This window comes from Bos mutus, chromosome 1 (genome assembly GCF_027580195.1).
Source record: "Bos mutus isolate GX-2022 chromosome 1, NWIPB_WYAK_1.1, whole genome shotgun sequence".
Classification (NCBI taxonomy): Eukaryota; Metazoa; Chordata; class Mammalia; order Artiodactyla; family Bovidae; genus Bos; species Bos mutus.
The window spans coordinates 118,864,673-118,885,968 of record NC_091617.1 but is presented as its reverse complement, the minus strand read 5'-3'; the positions used below and the strand labels follow the sequence as shown (position 1 = coordinate 118,885,968).

At 40.3% G+C, this 21,296-nt stretch overlaps 1 long non-coding RNA gene across 1 annotated transcript in view; it reads right to left on the bottom strand.

Annotated features, from left to right (window-relative positions):
* Nucleotides 1-21,296, bottom strand: part of LOC138991006 (uncharacterized) — a 108,506-nt gene that overhangs the window by 22,733 nt on the left and 64,477 nt on the right. The window contains exon 2 of the long non-coding RNA XR_011467046.1: nucleotides 17,981-18,044. This is a non-coding gene — a long non-coding RNA (uncharacterized lncRNA). The remainder of the gene's footprint in view (nucleotides 1-17,980; nucleotides 18,045-21,296) is intronic.

Genomic DNA, 21,296 nt, shown 5'->3' with positions numbered 1-21,296 from the left:
GTTTCTCTTTTTTCCTCTCAGTGGAAGGGAAAAAAATAAGGCAAAGACAAGAACAACTAGGTTAACTGAAAGAATGAACAACACAGGCACACTGAACAGGAACACTTAGCTGGCTACTTAAGAGAACACTTTGAATTCAGATACTTGGGGAGCATCTTTCCAAGTGCAACCGGCTAGTTAAAATGTAAGGAAAGCCTTGGGTTGTTGGGGCAAGAGTTTGCTTTTCCAATTACAAACAATTTTCACCTGCTCATTAAAGTAGAGTTACTATGCAATTCTTGGATTCAATTCAGTTCAGTTAAATAAGTATGTATTGAGCGTCTGTGTGCCAAACTGGAACCCCGTGTTCAGGGCTTAGTTCAATGACCTATATGTCTTGAACAAAAATAAAACTGCTACTACCGAAAATCCTGTAATTCATATGTTCACACTCATCTTGACTGGATTTCACGTCAATGAATCTAAATTGATGTTATGTTATTTTGGAGCTTTGAGGAAGTGAGGTTAAGGAGACAGAAAGCAATGGACTATTGACATTTCTGATGGGGAGAAGAGCGCCCCTCTCTCATCTGCCTTCTGGGCCTCTGTGGCAGTCTTAGCTTGTTAGCACATGGTTTGATTTCACACAAAGACAAATTTTACCTCAGTGTGGCCATAAGCAAAACCTGAGAATCAATAAAAAACAATCCAAGTGTTAACGTGGCATTGTGCCAAAATCCATTTATTTCATATTATATTAAATTTTGAGTTTAGGCTTATCAAAATCCCAGTGATATAGTACCCACTAAGAAGATTTAATAGGTAGAGCTGTCAGAGAAACCTCAAGAAAAAGTATCTTGAGTGTTCAGTTGCCTGTGTATTTATTTAAAAGAACACATTTTAGATAGGTCTTTGCTATATGTCTTCATATCAGCTGAGTCCATAAGATTAAAATACAAATAAATATGTAAGTGGTTAACCATTTTCCAGGAAAATAACTAATATCTGGTAATTTCCTCTTTCAAAGCTCAGAACGCTGCAAGTCTGCACAACTAGAATAACTTTGTAAAATCACTATTGTTATCATGTCTCTTCAGAACCATTGTGTGTAATTGCTATGGAAATGTAAAAATACCCCCTGCTTTTTTTTTTCCCTCCTCTCCACTAGCACACGACAACCCATTCAGTCTTTTGCAAGTTCGCTGTAAATGATGCCAGTAAGAGCATCCAGTGAGACCCTCAGACATTAGTGTATTAGCATTATCTGTTACTCTACTGGGCCAAAATAACAAATAATATGCCTGGAGGTGCTGCTGTTTGTGACTGCTAGTTTCCCTGCATGGCATATGCCTAGAGAGTCTCAGATGAGAGATGACTGCACAAAACTGTGATTGTGAGATGACTTAGCAGAACCCGTCATGATGTCCTAATGGCCTCCCGCTGGGGGCAACAGGAGTAATTGTTTGTCAGGGGAGGGAACACATCTGTAAGAAAGCATCTTCTGCAAACCAAGCAGCCATGTGGAAAGTGAGAACCGTATAGCTGGGAGACAGTGGAGAAAACACACAGGTTGAGCCGAACACAGCAGTCACCACAAGGGTAGGCATGGAGCCAGGGAGGAGCTGGGTGCATAAGACTGAGGTTGTGTGCTTTGGAAAACAATACAAACAATTATTTAAAAATGAAATGCCTGCTTGCTAAAGTTACCAGTTTCTTCTGGCAACCTTAAATCATAATGCAGATGAGCGACAGTGAAATGCTAGGGAAGAAATTAGAGTACCAAACAGGGAGAAAGCTCGCATAATTGTACATTCTCTAAGAGTGTTTTCAAAGCTTGGGCATTTTTTCAGCAGGAGTCCTTTCAATGTTCTGTTTTACATCCGATAGCTTCCTTTGTTCATTGCTTACCCTAGTGGTATAAAACGAACCACTGTTTTTAAAACCATACTTTTAAAATCAAGGCAAAGCTATTGAATATACATGCATTAGAAACATCAATGTCATAGCGTACAATTGAAGGATACTCCTAGCCCTGTTTGTGGCTGAACTAAGCATCCTCCATGTATTTGATCAGAAAAAAAGCGAGGGCAAATAAGCTAATTAATGCTGCAAAATGCTAATTCTCTCCACCTTTTATCCTGGGTCTAAATTATGATTTTATCTAATTTCTGAGGAGCTGAAATGCTCGTGCCAGTGGAATCTGTCATTATTAATATATAAATCAATGCATAAGAGCATATTGGCCTATGGGAAGGACTGTAAAAAAATTTAATGCCCTCCACAAACAGCTGTGCGCCTGACCCAGCGGTTTTTTGTTTGTTTGCTTGCTTTCCTGACAGACTACCAGATTGCATCTATTTTAGTACTTTCAGCACATCTGAAGCTGTCTCTAGCAATTCAGATTTTAAAATATGAAATTTTATAAGTTGCTATTATTAAATTTTAGGCAAATAAACTTTCCCTCCCTGCCTCACCTCTCAAGGCTACAAATCCAATTAGCTGTTTAATATCAAATTAAACACAACTAGATGCAATTTTCAGTTTAAAGGTTTAGAGAAATGTTAAGGAATGTTTATATCAATGTGAGCCCCATGAAGCTTGGGAAGTGCTGTATATATGAAAGTCTATGTGCAAAAATTCCCTCTTGTTTCTGTTACTGGGCATTACAGAAGGGAGGCTTTCAACCATCAACAGCCATTTCCAATCAGAAGTATCAATAACTATTATGGTGGTTCTGATGTGCCATTGAATTCCACCAGGCAAAGAAAATGGAGGAAGGTGAAGTGAAGGAGGAAACAGACCCATGTTTGTGTCATTTAAAAACATGCTAAGAATGACTTCCGTTGTGGTTCAGTGGTTAAGAATCTGCCTTGCAATGCAGAGGATGCAAGTTGGATCCCTGGTCAGGGAACTAAGATCCCACATGTCTGGGGTCAACTAAACTGGCATGCTGCAACTAGAGAAGTCCATGTGCTGCAGCAAAGACCCAGCACAACCGAACAAAAAAGAAAAAAAAAAGGAAGTGGACATACGTATACCCATGGCTGATGCATGTTGATGTATGGCAGAAACCAACACAATATTGTAAAGCAATTATCCTTCAATTAAAAATAGATACATTTTTAAAAAGAAAAAAAAGAACTTATACTAAAATTTCAGGAGACCAAAAAGGAACATATACTAAAATTTCAGATGACCAACAAAAAACCAGCATAGATAAAAGAAAAAAAAAAAAAGAACATATACTAAGATTTCAGGTAAATAAGGGTTTTCCCAGGATATAGAGCCTTCAGTGTTGCATCAAGGAAAGTCTCAGGCAAGCTGGCATATGCTGGTTGCTCTAGGTATTGTAATCTACAAATGAGCCTGTGTAATCTAGGATTATAAAAATGCAAAGTGAGTTTTCATTGTCTTATAGTTTCTCATACTTCAGAATCTCTGCTTACAATAGTTTGCTTTTAACAAAAATGTCTTGTACCTTTACTGATATCTACTCTCATACCCATACATTTCTTCACAGCATCATTAATCTGTTTCAGTCTATTGATTCCATTAGAACTAATTCAATATCCATGCCCCAAGTTTCAAAATAACCTTTGACTTTTTTTATATGTTAATCACCAAAAAGAATAATTCTTTTGTAAGCCTGAATGCCCGTATTGTTTTAAATGCAGTAACAGTTTGGACAACCAAGGGCAAGAAAGATATGTCCTTGCCATGGCAGTTCATTACAAAGAGCTATTACCTTCAAAAACAGACATGTCCATGCTCACTGGCAGTGCAGATATTATACTATTGATAACTGGATTGTACTTACTTTATTAGGAATGCATGTGTACGGACTCAGTCACTCAGTCATGTCCAACTCTTTGTGACCCTGTGGACTGTAGCCCACCAGGCTCCTCTGTCCATGGAATTTTCCAGGCAAGAGTACTAGAGTAGATTACCATTCCCTCCTACAGGGGATCTTCCTGACCCAGAGATCCACACCACATTTGCTGTGTCTCCTGCTTTACAGGCAGATTTTTACCACTGTGCCATCTGGTAAGCCATTCACTTTATTAGGAATAAGAATCTCAATTAAGACAGATCATAATATATGTTTGAATTTGTTACAACATCACCAACAAAAACAATACTCTCATTTCTGTCACTATCTATTGACTTTTTCTTTATTATGAGGTGTAGTAAAATAAAAAGTTTCTGCAAAAGTGAGATCTGTAAAAGTGTAGTTGTACAAAAGTGAGATTCTTCAAAAGTCTGATCTTATTCTACCAATAAGATTTTTCTACCTTTGTGTTAAATTGTGGCATTACAACTGACTGTATGGTTCACTTCGAAATGGGTAATTGGATTGAATAACTGACATGTTCAATGACTATAGCAGGCTAGGTGGAGGCACAAGTCAGCATCTGAGCCTGAAAGGTGAACCTGATCCATTTACAGGCGCACCCACACAGCCTCAGAGAGTGTCAGATGACGCCACCATCTGACTTGAGACTTAAGGACTCATATAAGGACTTGAAGAATCTATGAGAACAGAAATAACAACTTAAAATTTATTATTGGTAGAAAAATATATACATACATATTTTAAAAATAGCTTTGAACACCATGACATGTCATAAATAGGAAAGCACATAACCCACTTTTTCATAAGTTCAAAGCATTCCATGGCTCTCTCAGAACCAGCAACAGATGCTTCCTTACAAGCTGGTATTCATGTCTGCTTTTGGTTGTTCTTAATCTAGATCAAGATCTTATCTTGGTATTAGACCAGTGGCACAGATGGATCACTGGTGACAGATCAGCTGGCTGCAGTTCATGTTAGCTGAGGACAATTGATTCACTAAAATATGGTTTTCATCACAATCCCGCCACAGACCAACATCTTCAGTGACACCACACTGCATGTGGAATGGGGTTCAGACTCCGCTCACAGTCAAGCTGATCCCCAAATGCTTCTATTATTTTGTCCCTTTAACTAATTTCCTTCATTGTCAAAGTCTATGACAATGTTTGAGAAATTCTGAACGATAAATTTTTCTCAGGAATTCCTGTAGAATTAATATCTCACTTCTCTGAAGCGACATGAATGGCCTTAAACTGATGTTTAAGTGCTCTGGATATGTACGTTTTTGTCTTTTGGTCTATTTCAGCCCCTATACATGTCAAAAGTTCATAGTAAAAGCTGTAGGTCAAATGCTCCTGTCTTTATCCAACTGCCCATGTCATTCATTTACAACGTAGTTGTATTTGTGTTTATCAGTTGCTCAGTCACGTCCAACTCTATGAGACCCCATGGACTGCAGCCCACCAGGATCCTCTGTGCATGGGATTTTCCAGGCAAAAATACTAGAGTGGGTTGCCATTCCCTTCTCCAGGGGATCTTCCAGGCAAAAATACTAGAGTGGGTTGCCATTCCCTTCTCCAGGGGATCTTCCTGACCTGGGGATTGAACCTGGGTCTTCTGCATTGCAGGCAGATTCTTTACCATCTGAGCCACCAGGGAAGCCCATGCCATTCATTTACAACCTAGTTGTATCCTGCTGCTGCTGCTGCTGTCACATCAGGTCATGTCCGACTCTGTGTGACCCATAGATGGCAGCCCACCAGGCTCCTCCGCCCCTGGGATTCTCCAGGCAAGAAAACTGGAGTGGTTTGCCATTTCCTTCTCCAGTGCATAAAAGTGAAAAGTGAAAGTGAAGTTGCTCAGTCGTGTCTGACTCTTTACAATCCATGGACTGCAGCCTACCAGGCTCCTCTGTCCATGGGATTTTCCAGGCAAGAGTACTGGAATGGGTTGCCATTCCCTTCTCCAGGAGATTTTCCAGACCTGGGGATTGAAGCTGGGTCTCCTGCATTGCAGGCAGATTCTTTACCATCTGAGCCACCAGGGAAGCTCATGCCATTAACAACCTGGTTGTATTCAGTGGATGCCAATTGCTTCAAATTTTTATTTATGTCAAATTTGTTGGGGGAATACAAATCTGCTCCTCTCAGGTCATCTCTTGCAAGCATGCAGACAGATTCTCTGGTAAAAACACCACCTGCCTCCTACCTTAAAAATTTTACCTATTCTTAGAGTTCAGGACTTGATATATCCCATGAAGCCAAGAACTCTGAATTACTGTGAGAATTTCAATATCTTTAAAGACTAATTTATGTATATCCTCCATTTATGAGTTATAGTATAATATAATTAGAAATGAGAGATAGATTATTGTTTTGGGCTGTAGGAAAAATGATTAAAAAGTAAGATTTTTCATCCTAACCAACCATTAACCTCATCAATAGCAAGAAAATAGGTACAAATGAATGACTTGAAATGTAAATAAAGGCCTCAAGGGACTTCCCTGATGGTCCAGTGGTTAAGAATCCACCTACTAATGCAGGTGTCACCAATTCCCTGGTCCAGGAACTAAAAGCCCACATACCACAGGGAAACTAAGCCCATACACCACAACCACTGAGCCTTCACAATCTACAGCCCAAGCTCTGCAACAAGAGAAGCCACTTTGATGAGAAGCCTGTGCACCGCAACTAGAGAGTAACCCATGTTTGCTGTAACGAGAGAAAATATGGGCACAGAAACAAAGACCAAGTGCAGCCTAAATAAGAAAATAAATAGATACTTTTAAAAAGCCTCATATGTGACTTCAAGTCTCTCCCACCTATTTTAAAATTTTAATAGCTCATTTGTTCTCTCCCAAAACGTAGCAGAACAAGGATTGTTAGCCCCATCAAAATGAGGCTAGGAGGTATTCATCACTTGAAATGATTATAAAGATTATAAATAGTAGAACTGGGGGAATAAAAATAAGTTTACATTAACAAACGTATTACCTGAGTTATTTTTCATTTTATGGAGTGTCACATGCATGAGATGGTCTGAAGACAGTGACTCAGTGCATGTAGCATGTGCTTTCTATCCATGCTTCAATCAATTCAACAAATATTTATGGACCCCATCACATACCAGGCACTGTGACTGACTTGGAGAAATCTATCAGTGGACATGACACAGCACTTGCCTTCAAATTGCCATCCTAAAGTAGGCTGGTGACATATACAAGTAAAGAGGCCAACAGAATGGAATTTAGTCACTGCTCTGTAGCTGAAACTCAAGCCTCCAGGGCCACATGACCCTGTCTTAGAAAGTCAAAAAGCCTTCATTCTATTCAGCACATATTTATTAAACTTCTACTGTAGACTTGGCACTTTGCTGACAGAAGGTATAAAATGATGATAGGTAATAATAATTACTTTGTAACTCCCAGTGAACAGCTAACAAATAATGCAAATTCTGGAGTAGATTTTTCATCTCCTGAGGCTGTTGATGTGTAAAGACGTGTTTTATCCTACGTACCTCCTCTCCATGTCCACATCCATCCTCATCTTACAAAGCTGTAGATGTTTGGCATCCCCTCATCAGGCAATTCACTAGTCTTAATGTCAGCCTTCACTTGCAAAGCTCAACGCTTAGGATCAAAAATGAGAAAATGAGATAATCACAGTTCCTGGACAGCTTTACCTGCACTTGTTTATTTCAGAAGCGACCCATTTAATGTTCGTCACTGATAGTTTGCATGCTTTGTAAGCTGCTTTCACCATGCTTTTGATCTTTCTGTGGATCAATACCATGTTTAGGAGGACTAATCCAAAGCAGAAGCTTTCAAGGCCTGGATTTAAGACGTTTAAAAGAAAGTAAATACAGAAGTACAGACAGCCTGCCATTCAACTTGAAATGGAACATAGGGCCTCTGTCTATATAGGAGTCTGTTCCCTTGCACTTAATCTGAGAGCCACATGTTCAGAAGCCAGAAACCTTGCTAAGCTCTTCCAGCAGTTGCAAAAGCATTTGTTGCACTGTTGCAGGATCAAGTCTTTATTCCCAGCTTGCAAAGGAAATTGTCTGCTGTGGACCAGGTATAGATACTGTTCATAGGCACTTGCCAATTTCTCAAGGAAGACCAGGACTAGGGGATATCAGAGATGCTCCAATCTCAGTCCACATGGCTAGAAGCCCTGTGACATATATATACTTTCTTGCCAGGCTCTGTGACTCAGTTCTTATCATTTGGCTGGGCTCTAGCCAGGAAGCTCCCCTCAGTTCATGAAGTCATGGGAAATTTGTGTCCTTATGTGTCACTATCTACATTCTCTGAGAATTCGCTCCACCCATTTCCTACTGTGGCTTCTGTGTAATTCCAGGTGAGGCATCCCACTAGTACCACTAAGGCTGCTTCCATGGAGTGACCCTCATGGCTCTTTGCATGTGGATATGCTCAAATTTCAATCTCAGGGAGAGAAGTGAAGCACTGTTGTTCAGTCACTAACTCGTGCCTAACTCTCTGCGATCCCAGGACTGAAGCAGCCAGGCTGCCCTGTCCTTCACTATTTCCCACAGTTTGCTCAAACTCATGTCCACTGAGTCAGTAATGCCATCTCATCCTCTGCTGCCCCCTTCTCCTCCTGTCCTCAGTATTTCCCAGAATCAGAGTCTTTTCCGATGAGTCGGTTCTTTGAATCAAGTGGCCAAAGTATTGGAGCTTCAGCTCCAGCACCAGTCCTTCCAATTAATATTCAGGGCTAATTTCCTTTAGGATTGACTGGTTTGATCTGTTTGCTGTCCAGGGAACTCTCAAGAGTCTCCTCCAGCACCACAATTTGAAAGCATCAATTCTTCAGTGCTCAGCCTTCTTTATGGTCCAGCTCTCACGTCCATACATGACTACGGGAAAAACCATGGCTTTGACTATACAGGCCTTTGTTGGCAAAGTGACTTCTCTGCTTTTTAATATGTCCATGGGGTTATCAAAGCAAAGATACTGAAGTGGTTTGCCATTCCCTTCTCCAGTGGTCCACTTTAGTATCCTTGCCTTGAGAACCCCATGAAGAGTATGAAAAGTGAAGCATTGCTATTTATGAATCATGACTGGTTAGAATGTGCAAAACTTCAAAGTAACTGTAGGACAGAGACAGACTTTGCAAGTGGGGGGTTGGTTAACTTTTTAATTGAAAAGAGTTGGCTCCTGATTCTCATTACAACTTGGATGAATCTCAGAGGCATTAAACCGAGTGAAAGATGTCATTCTCAAAAAGTTAGAATTCCATTTCTTAGAAGATGGAATGGGGAAAAAGATGACTCTAAATTGATAGGAGAGAGTCTGGCGAGTGATGGAACTATTCTACATCCTTAACGTGGTAGTATTTGCAGCTCCTGCTGCTGCTGCTAAGTCACTTCAGTCCTGTCCAACTCTGTAAGACCCCATAGATGGCAGCCCACAAGGCTCCCCCATCCCTGAGATTCTCCAGACAAGAACACTGGAGTGGGTTGCCATTTCCTTCTCCAATGCATGAATGTGAAAAGTGAAAGTGAAGTCACTCAGTCGTGTCCAACTCTTTTCGACCACATGGACTAGAGCATACCAGGCTCCTCCGCACATGGGATTTTCCAGGCAAGAGTACTGTAGTGGGTTGCCATTGCCTTCTCCAGTATTTGCGGAGACCTACACACAATGGCACCCCACTCCAGTACTCTTGCCTGGAAAATCTCATGGATGGAGGAGCCTAGTGGGCTGCAGTCCATGGGGTCCCTAAGAGTCGGACACGACTGAGTGACTTCACTTTCACTTCTCACTTTCATGCATTGGAGAAGGAAATGGCAACCCACTCCAGTGTTCTTGCCTGGAGAATCCCAGGGACGGGGGAGCCTGGTGGGCTACCGTCTATGGTGTCACACAGAGTCAGATACGACTGAAGCGACTTAGAAGCAGCAGCAGCATACATACGTTAAAATTTCAAAGGACTGTACATTGAAATCAGATTGATTACATTCTTTGCAGCCAAAGATGGAGGAGCTCTCTGCAGTCAACAAAAACAAGACCAGGAGCTGACTGTGGCTTAAATCATGAACTCCTTATTGCCAAATCCAGACTTAAATTGAAGAAAGTAGGGAGAACCACTAGACCATTCAGGTATGACCTAAATCAAATCCCTTATAATTATACAGTGGAAGTAAGAAATAGATTTAAGGGCCTAGATCTGATAGATAGAGTGCCTGATGAACTATGGAATGAGGTTCGTGACATTGTACAGGAGACAGGGATCAAGACCATCCCCATGGAAAAGAAATGCAAAAAAGCAAAATGGCTGTCTGGGGAGGCCTTACAAATAGCTGTGAAAAGAAGAGAAGCAAAAGGCAAAGGAGAAAAGGAAAAATATAAGCATCTGAATGCAGAGTTCCAAAGAATAGCAAGGAGAGATAAGAAAGCCTTCCTCAGCTATCAATGCAAAGAAATAGAGGAAAACAACAGAATGGGAAAAACAACATTCTCTTCAAGAAAATTAGAGATACCAAAGGAACATTTCATGCAAAGATGGGCTCGATAAAGGACAGAATGCTATGGATCTAATAGAAGCAGAAGATATTAAGAAGAGATGGCAAGAATACACAGAAGAACTGTACAAAAAAGATCTTCACAACCCAGATAATCACGATGGTGTGATCACTCATCTAGAGCCAGACATCCTGGAATGCGAAGTCAAGTGAGCCTTAGAAAGCATCACTACGAACAAAGCTAGTGGAGGTGATGGAATTCCAGTCGAGCTATTTCAAATCCTGAAAGATGATGCTGTGAAAGTGCTGCACTCAATATGCCAGCACATTTGGAAAACTCAGCAGTGGCCACAGGACTGGAAAAGGTCAGTTTTCATTCCAATCCCAAAGAAAGGCAATGACAAAGAATGCTCAAACTACCACACAATTGCACTCATCTCACATGCTAGTAAAGTAATGCTCAAAATTCTCTAAGCCAGGCTTCAGCAATATGTGAACCGTGAACTTCCTGATGTTAAAGCTGGTTTTAGAAAGGCAGAGGAACCAGAGATCAAACTGCCAGCATCCACTGGATCATGGAAAAAGCAAGAGAGTTCCAGAAGAACATCTATTTCTGCTTTATTGACTATGTCAAAGCCTTTGACTGTGTGGATCACAATAAACTGTGGAAAATTCTGAAAGAGATGAGAATACCAGACCACCTGACCTGCATCTTGAGAAATCTGTATGCAGGTCAGGCAGCAATAGTTAGAACTGGACATGGAACAACAGACTGGTTCCAAATAGAAAAAGAAGTACGTCAAGTCTGTATATTATCACCCTGCTTATTTAACTTATATGAAGAGTACATCATGAGAAATGCTGGACTGGAAGAAACACAAGCTGGAATCAAGATTGCCAGGAGAAAATCAATAACCTCAGATATGCAGGTGACACCACCCTTATGGCAGAAAGTGAAGAGGAACTAAAAAGCCTCTTGATTAAAGTGAAAGTGGAGAGTGAAAAAGTTGGCTTAAAGCTCAACATTCAGAAAACGAAGAACATGGCAACCGGTCCCATCACTTCATGGGAAATAGATGGGGAAACAGTAGAAACAGTGTCAGACTTTATTTTCTGGGGCTCGAAAATCACTGCAGATGGTGACTGCAGCCATGAAATTAAAAGACGCTTACTCCTTGGAAGGAAAGTTATGTCCAACCTAGATAGCATATTAAAAAACAGAGATATTACTTTGCCAACAAAGGTCCGTCTAGTCAAGGCTATGGTTTTTCCAGTAGGCATATATGGATGTGAGAGTTGGACTGTGAAGAAAGCTGAGCGCCGAAGAATTGATGCTTTTGAACTGTGGTGTTGGAGAAGACTCTTGAGAGTCCCTTGGACTGCACGGAGATCCAACCAGTCCATTCTGAAGGAGATCAGCCCTGGGATTTCTTTGGAGGGAATGATGCTGAAGCTGAAACTCCAGTATTTTGGCCACCTCATGTGAAGAGTTGACTCATTGGAAAAGACTCTGATGCTGGGAGGGATTGGGGACAGGAGGAGAAGGGGACGACAGAGGATGAGATGGCTGGATGGCCTCACTGACTCGATGGATGTGAGTCTCAGTGAACTCTGGGAGTTGGTGATGGACAGGGAGGCCTGGCGTGCTGCGATTCATGGGGTCGCAAAGAGTCGGACAGGACTGAGCAACTGAACTGAACTGAACTGAACTGATACACCAAAGCAACAATAGTAACAAACCAAGGAACAGGTGAAAATTGATGAAACTTGAATAAGTTTTGCAGTTTAGTTAATTGTATTTTAGTAATATCAAGTTCCTTATTTTAACAATTCTAGTATTATCTCAGATAATATCACTGGCATAGCTGGATGAAAGATAGACAAAAATCCTCTCTAATATTTTTGCATGTCTGTGAAAGTCTAGGACTTCCCAGGTGGTAAACAACTTGCCTGCCAATGCAGGAGATTTAAGTGATGCAAATTCTATCCCTGGTTTGGAAAGATCTGCTGGGGGAGGGCATGGCAACCCACTCCAGTATCCTTGCCTGGAGAATCCCATGGGCAGAGGAGCCTGGTCAGCTACAGTCCATAGGGTCACAAAGAGTTGGACACAACTGAAGCAACATAGCATGCACATATGCATGAAAGACTAAAATATTTCAGAAAAGAAAGTTTCTTAGAAAGTAGGAAATAGTAAGTATATTAACATGATCCTCCTTTTCAGTAATCAGATATTTGTGTCTTACTTTTTATTTATTTAAAAATTATTTTTGTCTTATTGTTTAAATGAAGGTATGATCAATACAACGTAATAAAAAGAAAGGACTGCTGAGGACATAGTTAACCTGGGGAATTGCAGTGTGTTATCTTTGCTATATTTTGATTTGGTCTTTGAGACAGAGCCTGTACTACCGTATCTTAGTAAGATGTGCAATTAGCATTTCTGCCTGTGGTTTGAACTTTTCCATTACCTAGCTGAATTCCACTGCCTGAGTGTCAGACTTAAAAGATCCAGTGATCTACTGCTGCTGCTAAGTCACTTCAGTCGTGTCCGACTGTGTGTGACCCCATAGACATCAGCCCACCAGGCTCTCCTGCCCCTGGGATTCTCCAGGCAAGAACACTGGAGTGGGTTGCCATTAGTGATCTACTAAATACCCTTATAGTCAACCAGGTGAAAACTTCCCCAGTTACTATCCATCTCCATACCATCTCTTGCCCCTGCTTCCCACAACCACGTCTGTATTTTTTTTTTAATGCTTTTTCCTACCCCAGTTGGTGGTAAGGTACAGACATAAGACAAAATCCTGTGAGTCATCCTCAACAACTCTTTTATTTGTAACATCTAATTTAAGCCAAGTCTCTCTGACTGGATCTCTTAGATACTTGCTGAATTCTCCCTTTTCACTCCTATTGCTACTGCCAAGGCATTTCCTCAACTGTCCTGTTTTAATAGACTGGATAATTATATAATATAGAAGTGTATCACAGTGATCTTAGATCATGCAGATCTGATTCCACTTTTTAGAACCCTATCATTACTGAAAGGTAAGGGTGGGGGGTCCAGCTGCTCACCGCTCAAAAACCAATAAGCAGGCCAGGTTGGTGGGAAGGAAAGTGCTTTATTTCAGATGCCAGAAACTGGGGAGGGAGGAGGGCGGTGGACATCTGTCCAAAGGCTGACCCCCTCCACCCCGACAAGCAGAGGGTGAGAGCATTTGTAGTCAGAGTCAGGGCGGGGGGAACATGCAGAAACAGCACAGTCATCTCTAACCGTCATCTTCAAATTGATCATCAGTGGTCTGACGAACATCATCATGGTTGCTTTAGGTACAGTTAATCTTTAGTTATGGGGTGCACTTGTTCTTTGTGGTTTATTCTTGGAATTATGGCAGCTCATGTCCTGGGTACAGTTCAGTCATCATGTAGTTAATTTTTTCTTCATATTATAAGACAGCTCACAGTATATGGCTCAGAATACTATCTATAGCCCTTGAAAAAGAACTAAAGGTCCTTGACTATACTTAATGACTACATTATTATTGTTTATTCTCCTTTGCTTGTTTTCCTTTGTTTCAGTATTTGTCACTTCTCTGATTAAACTTATTCTTTGACTAAAGTTTTCCACAGATGAAAGGCAGACAGAGGACATGATGAGGGGCCAAGGACCATACAGTCTTGCTCCTTGTAGGAGCAAATTTAGCCAGCCTTGTATATAAGATTTGTTTTGTTGTTTAGTTGCTAAGTCATGTTTGACTCTTTTGCAACTCCATGGACTGTAGCCCACCAGGCAACTGTGTGCATAGGATTTCCCAGGTAAGAATGCTGGAGTGGGTTGCCATTTCCTTCTCCAGGGAATCTTTCTGACCCAGAGATTGAACTCATGTCTCCTGCATTGGCAGGCAAATTCTTTACTTCTGAGCCACCTGGGAAGACCCTGTATATAGGATCAATTCAGTTCAGTCACTCAGTCATGTCACACTCTTTGAGACCCCATGGACTGCAACACACCAGGCTTCCCTGTCCATCACCAGCTCCTGGATGGGAGCTGAGTTTATTCAAACTCATGTCTACAGAGCTGGTGATGCCATCCAACCATCTCATCCTCTACCATCCCCTTATCTGGTCTTCAATCTTTCCCAGCATAATGGTCTTTAAAAATGAGTCAGTTCTTCACATCAGGTGACCAAAGTATTGGAGTTTCACCTTCAGCATCTGTCCTTCTAATGAACATTAAGGACTGATTTCCTTTAGGATGGACTGGTTGGATCTGCTTGTTGTTCAAGGGACTCTCAAGAGTCTTTTCTAACACCACAGTTCAAAAGCATCAATTTTTCAGTGCTCAGTTTTCTTTATAGTCCAACTCTCACATCCATACATGACTACTGGAAAAACCATAGCTTTGACTAGACTGACCTTTGTTGACAAAGTAATGTCTCTGCTTTTTAATATGCTGTCTAGGTTGGTTAAAACTTTTCTTCTAAGGAGCAAACATCTTTTAATTTCGTGGCTGCAGTCACCATCTGCAGTGATTTCAGAGCCCTCAAGAATAGCCTGTCACTGTTTCCACTGTTTCCACTGTTTCCCCATCTATTTGCCGTGAAGTGGTGGGACCAGATGCCATGATCTTATTTTTCTGAATGTTGAGTTTTAAGCCAACTTTTTCACTCTCCTCTTTCACTTTCACCATTAGATCTTCTTCACTTTCTGCCATAAGAGTGGTGTCATATGCATATCTGAGGTTGTTGATATGTCTCCTGGCAATCTTGATTCCAGCTTGTGCTTCATCCAGTCCAGCATTTCTCATTACGTACACTGCATATAAGTTAAATAAGCAGGGTGACAATATGCAGCCTTGACATACTTCTTTTCTCTATTTGGAACCAGTCTGTGTTTCATGTCCAGTTCTAACTATTGCTTCCTGCATACAGATTTCTCAAGAGGCAGGTGAAGTGGTCTGGTATTCTCATCTCTTTCAGATTTTTCCACAGTTTGTTGTGATCCACACAGTCAAAGACTTTGGCATAGTCAATAAAACAGAAGTAGATGTTTTCCTGGAACTCTCTTCCTTTTTTGATGATCCAGCGGATGTTGACAATTTGATCTCTGGTTCCTCTGCCTTTTCTAAAACCAGCTTGAACATCTGGAGTTCTTGCTTCACGTACTGTTGAAGCCTGGCATGGAGAATTTTGAACATTACTTTGCTAGTGTGTGAGATTAGTGCCATTGTGCAATAGTTTGAGCATTCTTTGGCGTTGCCTTTCTTTGGGATTGGAATGAAACTGACCTTTTCCAGTCCTGTGGCCACTGCTGATTTTTTTCAAATTTGCTGGCATATTGAGTGGAGCATTTTCATAGCATCATCTTTTAGGATTTGAAATAGCTCAACTAGAACTCCATCACTTCCACTAGCTCTGCTTGTAATGATGCTTCTTAAGTCCCACTTGACTTTGCATCCCAGAATGTCTGGGTCTAGGTGAGTGATCACACCATCGTGATTATCTTGGTCATGAAAGCTCTTTTTGTATAGTTCTTCTGTGTATTCTTGCCACCTCTTCTTAATATCTTCTGCTTCTGTTAGGTCCATACCATTTCTATCCTTTATTGTGCCCATCTTTGCATGAAGTTTTCCCTTGGTATCTCTAATTTTCTTGAAAATATCTCTAGTCTTTCCCATTCGATTATTTTCCTCTATTTCTTTGCGTTGATTACTGAGGAAGGCTTTCTTTTCTCTCCTTGCTATTCTTTGGAACTCTGCATTCAGATGGGTATATCTTTCCTTTTCTCCTTTGCCTTTTGCTTCTCTTCTTTTCACAGCTATTTGTAAGGCCTCCTCAGACAACCATTTTGCCTTTTTTGCATTTCTTTTTCTTGGGGATGGTCTTGATCACTGCCTCCTGTACAATGCCATGAACCTCCATCCATAATTCTTAAGGCACTCTGTCTATCAGCTCTAATCCCTTGAATCTATTTGACACTTCTACTCTATAGTCGTAAGGGATTTGATTTAGGTCATACCTAAACGGTCTAGTGGTTTTCCCTACTTTCTTCAATTTAAGTCTGAATTTGGCAATAAGGAGTTCATGATCTGAGCCACATTCAGCTCCTGGTTTTGTCTTTTGCTGACTCAATGAAACTATGAGCCATGTCGTGTAGGGCCACCTAAGACAGATGAGTCATAGTGGAGATTTCTGACAAAACGTGGTCCACTGGAGAAGGAGATGGTAAACTACTTCAGTATTCTTACCTTGAGAACCCCATGAACAGTATGAAAATGCAAAAAGATAGGACACTGAAAGGTAAGTTCCCAGGTGAGTAGGTGCCCAGTACACTACTGGAGATCAGTGGAGAAATAACTCCAGAAAGAATGAAGAGATGGAGTCAAAGCAACAACAGCACCCAGTTGTGGATGTGACTGGGGATGGATTAAAGTCTGATGCTGTAAAGAACAATATTGCATAGGAACCTGGAATGTTAGGTCAATGAATCAAGGCAAATTGGAAGTGGTCAAACAGGAGATGGCAAGAGTGAACATCGACATTTTAGGAATCAGTGAACTAAAATGGACTGGAATGGGTGAATTTAACTCAGATGATCATTATATCTGCTACTGTGTGCAAAAATCCCTTGGAAGAAATGGAGTAGCCATCATAGTCAACAGAGGAGTCCAAAATGTAGTACTTGGATGCAATCTCAAAAACAACAAAATGATTTCTGTTCATTTCCAAGGCAAACCATTCAATATCACAGTAATCCAAGTCTATGCCCTGACCAGTAATGCTGAAGAAGCTGAAGTTGAACAGTTCTATGAAGACCTACAAGACCTTCTAGAACTAACACCCAAAAAAGATGTCCTTTTCATTATAGGGGACTGGAATGCAAAAGTAGGAAGTCAAGAAACACCTGGAGTAACAGGCAATATTGACCTTGGAGTATATATGATAGACTATGAAAAATCTGCCTCTCATCCACTTTTGTAGCTCACTCGTTCATCACTTCCCTTTTGAAATGTTCACTTCAGGAACACTCAACTGCTTACAATGCCCTAATGGACACTTGTAATTCACTTTCACAAACTATTTACTCTGGCCCAAATTTTCTTCTTATCCTATTCTTTCTGCAAAACCCATATTCATTTCCCAAACTCTTGCACAGTCACAGATTTCTCTGGAATCCCACCATAAAAGCCAAATACCCCTTCATTACTTTATATGTATTCCTATTACTAGACATATATTTTTACATATGTACCTCTTCTTCTCTTTGTGTACTCTGAATCTAACCAAGACTTATTCAACTTTGTATTCCTAGTGCCCAATTTAGCATATAGGAAGTCTCCTTAGATGGATTGTTAAATAAATAAGTGTATGATTAATGAATAAATCAATGTTTATTTATCTCTTTAAAACTATGTATTTAACAATGATATAAATAAGACCTGTATAGTAAAGTTTTTAATATCTAATATACTCCACTCTGGAGGGCTTGTTTATTTATTGCTTTTAGAACTAAAAACATAAATAATAACATAAGCTAGATTACTTTATTGTTGTTAAACTGGAGCTGTTCAACTCTATAGTTCTTCCCCAGAGAAAAGAAATATTTTCTGTGTCTTATGTAGTGGAAGGACTTTAATAGAAAAAGAACTTAGTTACCCACCTTGGAGGTTCATTGGGTTGTGTCTGTTTGGAGGTCACATTTGCCTTCACCTCATCCCTGTTTCCTGGAAATGAAACAGAATATGCTGATAATGAATCAATAATATGTTGATGCTGTGCACAGGGATTAATCAAAAGCCCTCATTCTCTTTCAGGACAATTTCAAGCTGCCAGTAATCAGCAGAGGCAAGCAAGCTGGAGAGCAAGCCTAGCACATACTTGACAGTGACAATCAAGCTGTACACACTAATCTCTGTGGTGAAATTCAGACAGTGCCTTCCAGCCCCAAGGCAAGAAATGCACAGAATCTAAGGTTAAATACCAATCCCCTCATTCTTTCTTTGGGTCAACTAGTGCACATTCAAATCATTTAAACTGAGTTGCTTCTTTTTAATGGAGACACTAACTTACCTTTTCCTTTACTTGAGAGGAATATCTAATTAAAATAAAAAGTCCCCCTCCATTTGGATATGTGCTTCATTCTTGCAGCTGACCATTTTTATCACTTCTTGCCTCCTCATTATATAAAGAGTAAATATCAACTTCATAGAACAAAGTAAACCATTACCGCTCTGATTAAAGTGACCCTAACAATTTGGTGTTGATTGCCTCCTTCAGGGAGAATTCGTTGATAAATAATAACATAAGGACACAAAAGATGCTGTTTTAGCTGCTCTTCTGAAAAACAATGCTTTGAAGTAAGACCATATGAAAACTGATGAAAAAGTTTGTTCCTGTTTTTATTTTCCCATTGAAAATTATATGAAGATAAAACAGTCATTCTGTTACAACTGTTTAATTTTACATGTGAAGAAATGTGAAACTAGACATGTTAAAAGGAATGTCCCACTGCGCCCTAGTTATTTGTTTCTAGGATGTTAATTCAGCTCAACCACCTGTGTTCACAGAACCTACTTGTACTCCCTGACTTGACTGATTGCCACCTTATTCTCTTATTTCATATCTGGACAGGAAGCGCTCTCACTCAATACTAAATGTCCTCTTGGCCTGAATCATGGATTACACAAACCTCTGACATCAGTCAGAGAAGACTTCTGGGCTTGACCTCTCAGATCCTATATTCTAGCAGCCAGCTTCCCTATTGAATATTTACCAGATGTGCAGAAAATCCCTATGTGTTATCTTATATGTCCTTTTTTTTTTTTTTTTTTTTTACCAATTTTTGCCCTACTCTGTGCCCCAGTAGGTTGACAAATATGGGTTACATCAATGTGCAACTTTATCTTCTGGTTTCTGGTTGGGTTTAACCAATTTGGAGCACCCACAGGAGATGGAGATAGGAGGACAGCAAAGTCAAGCTATTCATTCCCACCGTTCCTTCCCTACAGGATCAATGAACTCTCTCACCCGAAGGTCCCAGCATCTATCAATCAGGTGCCCTCTCGTGAGTAACAGACCCCCACTGTCACAGGCTACACCAAAACTTGGGCTTTCTTCACTTCACGTGTGTATCTGTTTGTCACTCAGTCATGTCTGACTCTTTGCAACCCCATGGACTATAGCCTGCCAGGCTCCTCCATCTGTGGAATTCTCCAGACATGAATACTGGAGTGGGTAGTCATTCCCTTCTCCAGGGGGTCTTCCCTACCCAGGGATTGAAACTGGGGATCCTGCATTGCAGGCAAATTCTTTACCATCTAAGCCACCAGGGCTCATACCTTTATAAGCAGTTTCTTTCTAACTAATTCTCCTCTAGCTACTCATTTTCTTTCTTGTTTGAACTCAGAAGAATACATAAAAGGAAGAAAGGAGAAGTAGAATATAAAAAGCTGGAAAAATAAAGTAATATTTGGCTTGCTTCTCACTATTTCATCTCTATCTTATTCTCCAAAAGCTTGTTTCCTGGCAATGCAAACTCAAAGAATAAAAACTTTATTATCTGTACACTATGCTGTTCTCCTTATTAAAATGTTTTAAAAAAAATACCACTTAAGAAATATATGATCACATATGTATCATGCCATGGCTTACATTTGCAGAGCACATAAAAGTAAAATGGTTTTACTTTAGTTGATTTGTGACAATTCTTATCTACTAAAATATTGACATGTGGAAATACTTTTAAGAAAAACTCTTGATATGTTACTGTCTAATTGAAAATATTCTTATGAAGATGCTGACAATATTACTAAATGTGTGCAATAAAGCTCTAATTAAAACAGGAGGAAAGGGGTGGGACACAATCTTTAAAAGGATGATAAGGCCAGAGACAAGACAAAAACTGGTTAAACCACTAGGTCCAAGATGGTGGATGAGTTGGATTCCAGTAGATCTTGAGCCTTGTTATATGCTCATTGTAATACATTAGCATCTAAATGACATACTCATCAGCACCATGACAGTACTGAGGCCAGCCATTAAAGGTAAAAAAGTGGGCAGTGGCCCAATTCCTGGAAATCCCTGCCCTTTCCCCAAAATAATTGGAATAATCTTCCCACTCATTGGGCTTCCCTGGTGAAGAATTTGCCTGCAATGTGGGAGATCCAGGTTTGATCCCTGGATCGGGAAGATGCCCTGGAGAAGGAAATGGCTACCCACTCTAGTATATTTGCTTAGGAAATCTCATAGACAGAGGAGCCTGCTGAGCTATAGTCCATGGTCGCCAAAAGTCAGACACTGCTGAGTGACTAACACAACCACACATTAGCCTATGAAATTACCCATCGCATAAAAGCTAACCATGCCATATTTCTAGGCTTGCTCACTCTCTCTCACCTTCTGAGATAGTCCACACTCTGTCTGCAGAGTGTGTTTCTCTCTAAATAAATCTACTTCTTACCTATCACTTTGTCTCTCAATTGGTTATTTCTGAGATGAGACTTCAAGAACCTCAAATTCACTGGGAACATAATCAGTTAAAAAACTGGTTAGTAGCATAAAGTTGGATCAGACTGCTGTGAAAGGGCATTTTCTCCTCCCCAACTTTGAAAGGTATGTTTCAAAAACCTTCACATAAGAATGAGCTCTTGACTGGGGTTAAAGTGTAATTTTCAAAATATTCAAAACATGACTCATGTAACTATAAAATAAACATGTATCAGAGATTTTATTAATTCATTAATAAAGGCACCAGTAAGATGGAAAGACTAGCTCAAAGGAGATCTTGAGAAACAGAGATTTATATAAGAAAAAGATTTCCTTTTTGATTTAATTATAGTCAGTCTACTCTAAGACCTCTAGGCCTTGACCTTGGGCTTTAGTTTCTGTCTTTGTTAGGCCTGCATCACCTAGTTGTAGTAAGAATTTTACTGTCTATTTAGAAGGAACTGCCACCCTCAGTATCTGATCATCCTCAA